Source organism: Pan paniscus, chromosome 13, assembly GCF_029289425.2.
Source record: "Pan paniscus chromosome 13, NHGRI_mPanPan1-v2.0_pri, whole genome shotgun sequence".
NCBI classification, from domain to species: domain Eukaryota; kingdom Metazoa; phylum Chordata; class Mammalia; order Primates; family Hominidae; genus Pan; species Pan paniscus.
In genome coordinates, this window is record NC_073262.2 from 75,053,661 (window position 1) to 75,062,506 (window position 8,846).

The window sequence follows — 8,846 nt, forward strand, 5'->3', positions numbered from 1 at the left end:
ACTGGGGGTATGAGGAGTGGGGGAAGAAGAATATGGTATGTAAGCTGTGATGACCAAGCCAAGGCCTTCCCTGGGCTCAAACTATATAAGAGACAAGTGTCCCAGAGGAAATGCAAGGGTATGCATTTACCATGAGGTCCAGAGGATGGAGAGGCAAGTTCCTGAGTGATGCAGGGGAGGGGCAGACAGAACTGCAGTTTGAAGGTGGTAACCCAACACCAGGGGTCTCCAGGTGGTTCCCCAGGTGGAAGCCAAAGGATGGCTGTTCCTTTCACCAGCTGGGGAGCCGAATGGCACTACTTTCTGCCCATTCCTGGATCAAGCGCTCCCTATGGCCAGTCCCCATGATGGCATTGTCTTTGAATCCCTGGACATCCTATTTCTGGAATGTCTGCCTAGTTTCCTATGGCCTTGAGCATTTTCTTCCCTGTGTTGTAGAGAGGTAACTCAACCCAGTCATCTATTGTACTTTTCCAGCATTGTCTGTGAAGTAACAGAGATGAAACTAAGAAATGTGTGTGGCTGACATGGTGCCAGAGGGTCTCCACAGCCATGCATGCCTTTGTCCAGACTAGTGGACATTGCTAGGCCTGAGATACTCGTGAAGGTCCTTGTATTAGTCCATTCTTATGCTGCTGTAAGGACATAACCTGAGACTGGGTAATTTATAAAGGAAAGAGTTTTAATTGACTCGAAGTTCCACACAGCTGGGGAGGCCTCAGGAAACTTACGATCATGGTTGAAGAGGAAGCAAACATGTCCTTCTTCACAAGGCGGCAGGAGAGAGAAGAATGTGAGCCAAGTGAAGGGGGAAGCCCCTTATAAAACCGTCAGACCGGCCAGGCGCGGTGGCTCATGCCTGTAATCCCAGCACTTTGGGAGGCCAAGGCAGGTGGATCACGAGGTCAGGAGATCGAGACAACCCTGGCTAACACAGTGAAACCCCATCTCTACTAAAAAAAATACAGAAAATTAGCTGGGCGTGGTGGCGGGTGCTTGTATTCCCAGCTACTCGGGAGGCTGAGGCAGGAGAATGGCATGAATGCAGGAGGTGGAGCTTGCAGTGAGCCGAGATCACGCCACTGCACTCCAGCCTGGGCAACAGAGTGAGACTCTGTCTCAAAAAGAAATAAATAAAACCATCAGATCTCGTGAGAACTTACTCATTATCATGAGAATAGCATGGGGGAAACTGTCACCATGATTCAATTACCTCCCACCAGGTCCCTCCCACTACATGTGGGGATTATGGGAACTACAAGATGAGATTTAAATGGGGACACAGCCAAACCATGTCAGTCCTCATGGATGGGATCCCCAAGAAACAAGCCAGGGATCTGAGCTGCTGAGAATTCAGACACAGGGATGAGCCACCTCATCCTTGTTTTAACAAACCCTGAGTTTGTTAAAAGCCTATGAGAAGCTGCTCATTTCCAACTGCAACTTTCACATATCCACTCATCCTTAAAAAAAGAGTAGATGAAACTCAAACTCAAAGAGCTGGGCTCTTTCATGCCAAAAGTTCCCCAAACCTGTGAAACCCTTCCATGCAGCTTTCTCCACTGGCAGGACTTTGCACTTGGAGGTGATGACCCTGAGCTTGCATCATTTGTGATTTCTATTTAAAGGCAAACCCCAGACAGAGAAATATTTGCCATAAATTGTTACAGCAACATGACATATGGCTTTTCTGCCACTAAGGTCACACTGCCATCGGCCTCTCACTTCCTCCTCAATTGCTTGTTCATTCCACAAGGTTTCCTCAATTTCAGCAATTCTTGTGGTGCAGATCTGCCTGCCCAGCCATTTATCACCAGTAATAACAAGGAGAGTTGTGATCTTTTACATCTCTACACAATGATCTGAGTCTTGGAAGGCTTCCCAAACCCCCTTGCCCCTCTGCCTGGCCAGGCAGGGCCTCTTTTCCTTTCTTAGTGTGACATATCAGCAGTTTAGATGCAGGGCTCTCCCGCTGGGTAGGAGCTTGTAGGTCACAGCGACATCCAACAGATTCATTAACATAGCAATCGCAGGAGAGAAAAGAAGCCCAGGCGATTCTGGTGAATGCTGAGCCTTGTTCTAAATTCTCATATAGAATCCCCATAGAACCAGGAAGGAGGGAGAGATCTGAGGCTCTGTTTTGCAAAAGAATTTCGGAGAGCCACCAGCTTGGAAATGAAGCTTATCAGGATGGAAAGAAAGCCACGCATTGCAAAGCCCTCCTGCAAACAAGCTCAGCTCTGGGGAGAAGGATATTAACTAAAATAACAGCACGTGGTAGTCAACAAGTTCCCTAGCTGTGCCTTCACTGAAGCAGGTGAAAGTATTTTAAAATGTTGAATGAAGTGGGGGGAGGGGAACCCAGATAAAGCCAAGAATTCCTTTACTCTCCGCCAGTGGTTCTGTGAATTATTCCGTTGGAATACTGTGCCTTCTCTCCAGCCCTGTGTTTCAGAATCAGGGGACCTTCCTGCCACCTACGGACATTTCCATAGATTTTGATGAATCTACCCTGGTGTCAGGGGTGGGAAGAAGGATGTGTTAATCAAAAACAAACTGAAAAAATGCATCTTTTGAGGAAGCAGGTCTGTGTGCCTTCATCCATCTGCATCTTGCCTGTGAGTGGCCTTCTAGACAGGCACCCATAGCTGGCTGACACAGTGGCCTATGAGTGTTTGCCTGTCAGGGATAACTCTGGGGTAGTCCACAGCCAACAGAAAGCCTCCACACTTAAGGAAGGTCTGAGCAGTGGGCCATCTTGAACTCATAACCACATTTAGGGAACAAAAGCTATGCATCGAGATTTAAGGAATTAAAAACTCAGAAAAAAAGAACAACAATGGGATTGAAATGAGAGGGGACTGCTTTTTGCTACTGTCAAAGGCATGTGAACCAGAGCAGCTCCATCTTGAATAGGAGCTGGGCAAAATGAGGCTGAGACCTACTGGGCTGAATTCCCAGACAGTTAAGACATTCTAAGTCACAGGATAAGACAGGAGGCAGCACAAGATACAGGTCATAAAGACCTTGCTGATAAAACAGGTTGCAGTAAAGAAGCTGGCTAAAACCCACCAAAACCAAGATGGCCACGAGAGTGACCTCTGGTGGTCCTCACTGCTACACTCTCACCATCACCATGACAGTTTACAAATGCTATGGCAACATCAAGAGGTTACCCTATATGGCCTAAAAAGGGGAGGCGTGAATAATCCACCCCTTGTTTAGCATAGCATCAAGAAATAACCATAAAAATAGGCGGCCTGGAGCGGTGGCTCACACCTATAATCTCAGCAGTTTGGGAGGTCGAGAAGGGGGGGCGTTGATCATGAGGTCAACAGATCGAGACAATCCTGGCCAGCATGGTGAAACTCCATCTCTACTAAAAATACAAAAATTAGCCAGGTGTGGTGGCAGGTGCCTGTAGTCCCAGCTACTGGGGAGGCTGAGGCAGGAGAATCGCTTGAACCCAGGAGGCGGAGGTTGCAGTGAGCTGAGATTGCACCACTGCACTCCAGCCTGGGCGACAGAGTGAGACTCCGTCTCAAAACAAAACAAAAATAGGCAACCAGGCTCACGCCTGTAATTCCAGCACTTTGGGAAGCCAAAGTGGGTGGATTGCCTGAGATCAGTAGTTCAAGACCAACCTGACTAACATGGTGAAACCCCATCTGTACCAAGAATACAAAAATTAGCCAGGCATGGTGGGACACACCTGTAGTCCCAGCTACTGGGGAGGCTGAGGCAGGAGAATCGCTTCAACCTGGGAGGTGGAGGTTACAGTGAGCCGAGATGGCACCACTGCACTCAGCCTGCACAACAGAGCGAGACTCTGTCTCAAAAAAAAAGAAAAAAACAGGCAACCAGCAGCTCTTGGGGCTGCTCTGTCTGTGGAGCAGTCATTCTTTTATTTCTTTACTTTCTTAATAAACTTGCTTTCACTTTACAGACGTGCCCTGAATTCTTTCTTGCATGAGATCCAAGAACGCTCTCTTGGAGTTGGGATCAGGACCCCTTTCCTGCAACACTACAACTACTTTTTTGGCCACAAATTCCAGAAAACTTATATAACTGTTCTTTGGGTTTTTTTTTTTAACTTTTATTTTAGGTTCAACGGTACATGTGCAGGTTTGTCATATAGGTAAATTCATGTCTTAGGAGTTTGTTGTACAGATCATTTTGTCACCCAGATACTAAGCCTAGTACTCGATAGTTATTTTTCTGATCTCTCCCTTTTCCCACCCTCTACCTTCTAGTAGGCCCCAGTGTGTATTGTTCCCCTCTATGTGTCCGTGTGTTCTCATCAGGTAGCTCCCACTTGTAAGTGGGGACATGTGGTATTTGGTTTTCTGTTCCTGCGTTAGTTTGCTAAGGATGATGGCCTCCAGCTCCATCCATGTCCCTGCAAAGGACATGATCTCGTTCTTTTTTATGGCTACACAGTATTCCATGGCATATATGTACTATATTTTCTTTATCCAGTCTACCACTGGTGGGCATTTAGGTTGATTCCATCTCTTTGCTATTGTGAATAGTGCCGCAATGAACATACATGTGCATGTGTCTTTATAATAGAACTTTGTATATTCCTTTGAGTATATACCCAGTAATGGCATTGGGCCAGCCACTTCCTACAAAAAGAGTGTACTTTACAAGTACAATATTTGGAACTTAAAAAAAAAAACTAACAAACCAATGACCTTTCCTTAGTTTGTGACTGCATATAATCAAATACGCTAGTAAGTTGCATTTTTGCTTTCGAAGTCATCCTATTTCTCCCACTTTACGGTTTCTTTTGGTGGTGAGTTAGTGTAAGGAAACTTGAATGATAGATGTGACTTGCTCTGTACTGGCTTTCCTTCCTTAGTACCGGCTGCTTCTTTTGATCAAAGAGCAAACCAGGGAGGAGCAGAGGAAGAAGGAGCAAAGGAGGACCAAATAGCTGCCCCTGGTCCCTCCCTCGGAAGCCCCGCCTCACATTAGTCACATCTCTTTACTCAGAAGGAAGAAGAGTTACCATTTGAGAAAATAAAAGAGCTTTTTTTTTTTTTTTTCTGGAGACGGAGTCCCGCTCTGTCGCCCAGGCTGGAGTGCAGTGGCGCGATCTCCGCTCACTGCAAGCTCCGCCTTCCGGGTTCATGCCATTCTCCTGCCTCAGCCTCCCGAGTAGCTGGGACTACAGGCGCCTGCCACCTCGCCCGCCTAATTTTTTGTATTTTTAGTAGAGACGGGGTTTCACCGTGTTCGCCAGGATGGTCTTGATCTCCTGACCTCGTGATCCGCCCGCCTCGGCCTCCCAAAGTTCTGGGATTACAGGCGTGAGCCACCATGCCCGGCCATAAAAGAACTTTTATCTGAGGAATGTGAGTCCTTTTAAATTATCAGGTTCAGAAAGATGTTAAAATGAGACAGCAATTATGTTCCACTACCCACTCTGAGCTATGTATTTATCTCCTGAAACTGCTTATTATTGCCACAAGTAACTATAAATTCACCTAATAGTGCCACACCAGACACTAAACCCACACCCTATAGCTTAACAGTCTATAGCCAATCAGTAATCAATGTCACTTCTATAAACCATGAGAATTCCTGACAATAGCTTTGTATCAGCCCACTCCCAGTCCCCTCCTTTGCCTTTAAAAATCCACTTGTAATCGTGTGTATATTGAGGGCAATTGAATCTGTGCTCCCAAGTTGCAAACCTTAAGTTTGGCTCAAATAAACTGCTTATATTAATTTTGCCTCAGCTCCTTCCCTTTAGGTCGACATGTTTGTTAGTGGCTGAGAGTCGCTGTCTGCTCATGCTATTGATTTAGGTCCCTCTCGTGTCACAGCAAAGGGGGGAGTCGTGGGAGTGGGGAATCGGGGTGAGCAGGATGATTTGGTGTTTGAAAATGAACAAGTTGGGCTTTCTCTTGGAAGCACAGCAAGAATGGTACACACACAAGAATGGTACACAAGAATGGTACAGAGGAGCTGGGGAAGGGGAAGGCTCAGGGTCTGCAGCTGCTGAGGGCACAGGCATCCTTGCCACTGGGCCTCCCGAAGGGCCACCAAGCAGGGCTATTGTGTTGTACAACTCCAGGGGCCCTGTTCACCCTGGGGACTGTCCCGCTGGCATACTAGGTCTGTGGGTTCCCATCTGGCAGCCTGAAGGGGGAGAGGTGACAAGGACAGTGAAAGCCCACAACCCCGCCCCCACCCCACCTGCCTCCCTAGCTGGCTTCGACTCAGTCATGCAGCTGGCTGAGTGGCAAGGGCGAAAGTCTCTGAAGGCCGAGATGTGCCCATGTGGGAGGGACCCTCTTCATGGCTTTGCTGCATATTAAACATCTGCCATGTTATTCTAGTTCCTGAATAGTGGCCGATAACCAAAAGAAGGCTCGTGAATGACGTTTGGAACTTGGCCTTCAAAACTGTACTTCATGCCTTACACATTACCCCCTAGACATTTCTTTTATACTCTTGGTGCTTCTTCATTTGGGCCAAGTCCATTCGTGTGATGACTGAGTTTGTAGTGCGGGCTCTGGGGTAAAGGGCTGGTTCATCACACTCTGAGGGCCTGGAGATTCTCTTAGGTTGCCTCGAGTAACAGTAGATGTTGTAAAAACAGACACGGCAGAAAATGGGGATCCCACAAGAGCCCAGGATGGAGGACACCAGCTACCCACAGAAGAGAGAGTAGAGTTCAGGAGTTGGAATGATCTAAGTCTTCTCCAGGGCTTACTTTGTTGCTCCCTCACAGTGACAATTTTGTATCCCCACCATTATGGTGACTGAGCTCTTTTCATCTTTTCTTGGCTTTTCCCAGCATCCGCCCAGTGCCTTGCATTGTGTTTCATCCCCTGTGCCTTTGCTCTGTGTCGGCGTGTTCAGCTGGCCCTTCACTCAGGGAGAGCCATGGCTTCTGCTTACTCGTGGCTTTGGTTCATCTGTGGACTCATTGCCAATGAATCAGTGCTCTTATATGTTCAAACTCCACAATGACGGGCCTGGTTTAAACACTAACAATCTTCTGGATTTCATGCAAAGACACTCACCAGGGCTGGGCACAGTGGCTCATGCCTATAATCCCAGCACTTTGGGAGGCAGAGGTGGGCAGATCACAAGGTCAGGAGTTTGAGACCAGCCTGGCCAATATGGTGAAACCCCGTCTCTACTAAAAATACAAAAATTAGCCAGGCGTGGTGGCAAATGCCTGTAATCCCAGCTACTAGGGAGGCTGAGGTAGGAGAATTGCTTGAATCTGGGAGGCGGAGGTTGCAGTGAGCCGAGATCACACCACTGCACTCCAGCCTGGGTGACAGAGTGAGAAAAAAATTAAATAAAGACACTCACCAGTCTGTACATTGCCTTCCTAGACCTGTCCCTTAGCAGGGGGGTGGGGGGGTCTTTTCCCTAGAAGAAGAGTGTGGGCTTGCAGCACTTGATGGTTCCCTCCAGTATACAAAGAAAAGTTTGAAAAGGGAGAAAATGAAATTTTCTACTATTCCACAAAACCCTGGACGCACCCCTGATGCCGAGGCGTCTTGGAAGCCTGCTCTTACAAAGGCCCCTATTACTCGTGGCATTTCTACCAACAGAATATTCTGCAGGTTGTTGGCCTGAAAGTAACGGCCAGCCATTATCTGCCTGCCATTTTATTAAAAAAAATAATAATAATAAAACCAAACCTTTGCTCAAGGCTGTGAATACTAAAATTTGCCAGAGAAAGTGGTGGGAGCTGCATTACTTAAATCTTCTCAAAATTGCCTGAATAAAGCACTTCACTCAGATACACAAAAAATAGACTGGCGCTGACCCTGCAGGGCATCCATAAGACGATCTCAGAGGGTTTTTTCCTGCATCTGATTTATGTGAAGGAGAAAGGCTGGAGCTGAACCAATGAAACAAAGAAGTAAGTTCATACCCCCTCTCACCCCAAGCCCTTTAATCTCTAGTTGGGCTCCGATTCCAGATCGTTTCTACCAAAGAAGTTGTAAAAGCATCTACACATAATGTCATCCTAAAATATTGTAAGATCATCCTTTCAATTTTAAAGAGAGAACCATTTCAAATAGCCTTTCGTGCTTCCATTTCTTCTTCCATAATTACTACAAACGTTGTCATGAATGGACTCTGAATAAGTCTCCCAATTCCCTCCGGTGCTTCAAAATGCCCTCCACCTCACAGCAGTCAGAGACTAAGATATTCCCTTGCACAGCTTTTACAGCATGTGTTATTAAGTAAGGGTTGTTTGCTCTTTGAGATCCAAATAATCACATGGCAGCTTCTCAACCAACAGCTAGAATCCCCAAAAGTAACAGCAGAAAGAAATGGGCATCTTTTGCAGGAGGTGTAGCTTTGCTTTCTTTTCTTCTTCTTTCATTAATTCTTTCTTTACAAAGCAGATAAGGAGGTATTATTTATTGAGAGGGAAGTGTGTGCATTAGCTACCATGGTAACTTATGTTACTATCAGCACTGTCCAGGCCAATTAAAGCCCTTTCATAATGTTCATTTTCTTTCTCTGGCCTGAGAAAGCCACTCAAGTCAGAGACAGATAAGTATCTTACAAGCACGAAGCATCAGGCTTCGTATGTCCCTCTATTGACTTTCCTGGAAATCTTACTGTGCACAATGGAGCTGCGTTTTCTTCCAAGTCTCTGGGAGGACCCTAGGCTCTGGACTGTGTCCAGCTCTAGCTCTAGGCAGGGAGAGATCTTCTTATGTAGGGTTCAGTCTTGCCACTATGCTCTTCTGCTGTTGCCTCCCAGTCGCTCTGCAGTTAGATTCTATGGATTTCTTCTTTCCCAGGGCTCTTTGTTTAGGCCCAGGAACCTGCTATTATAATCTCTTTGGTGCTAA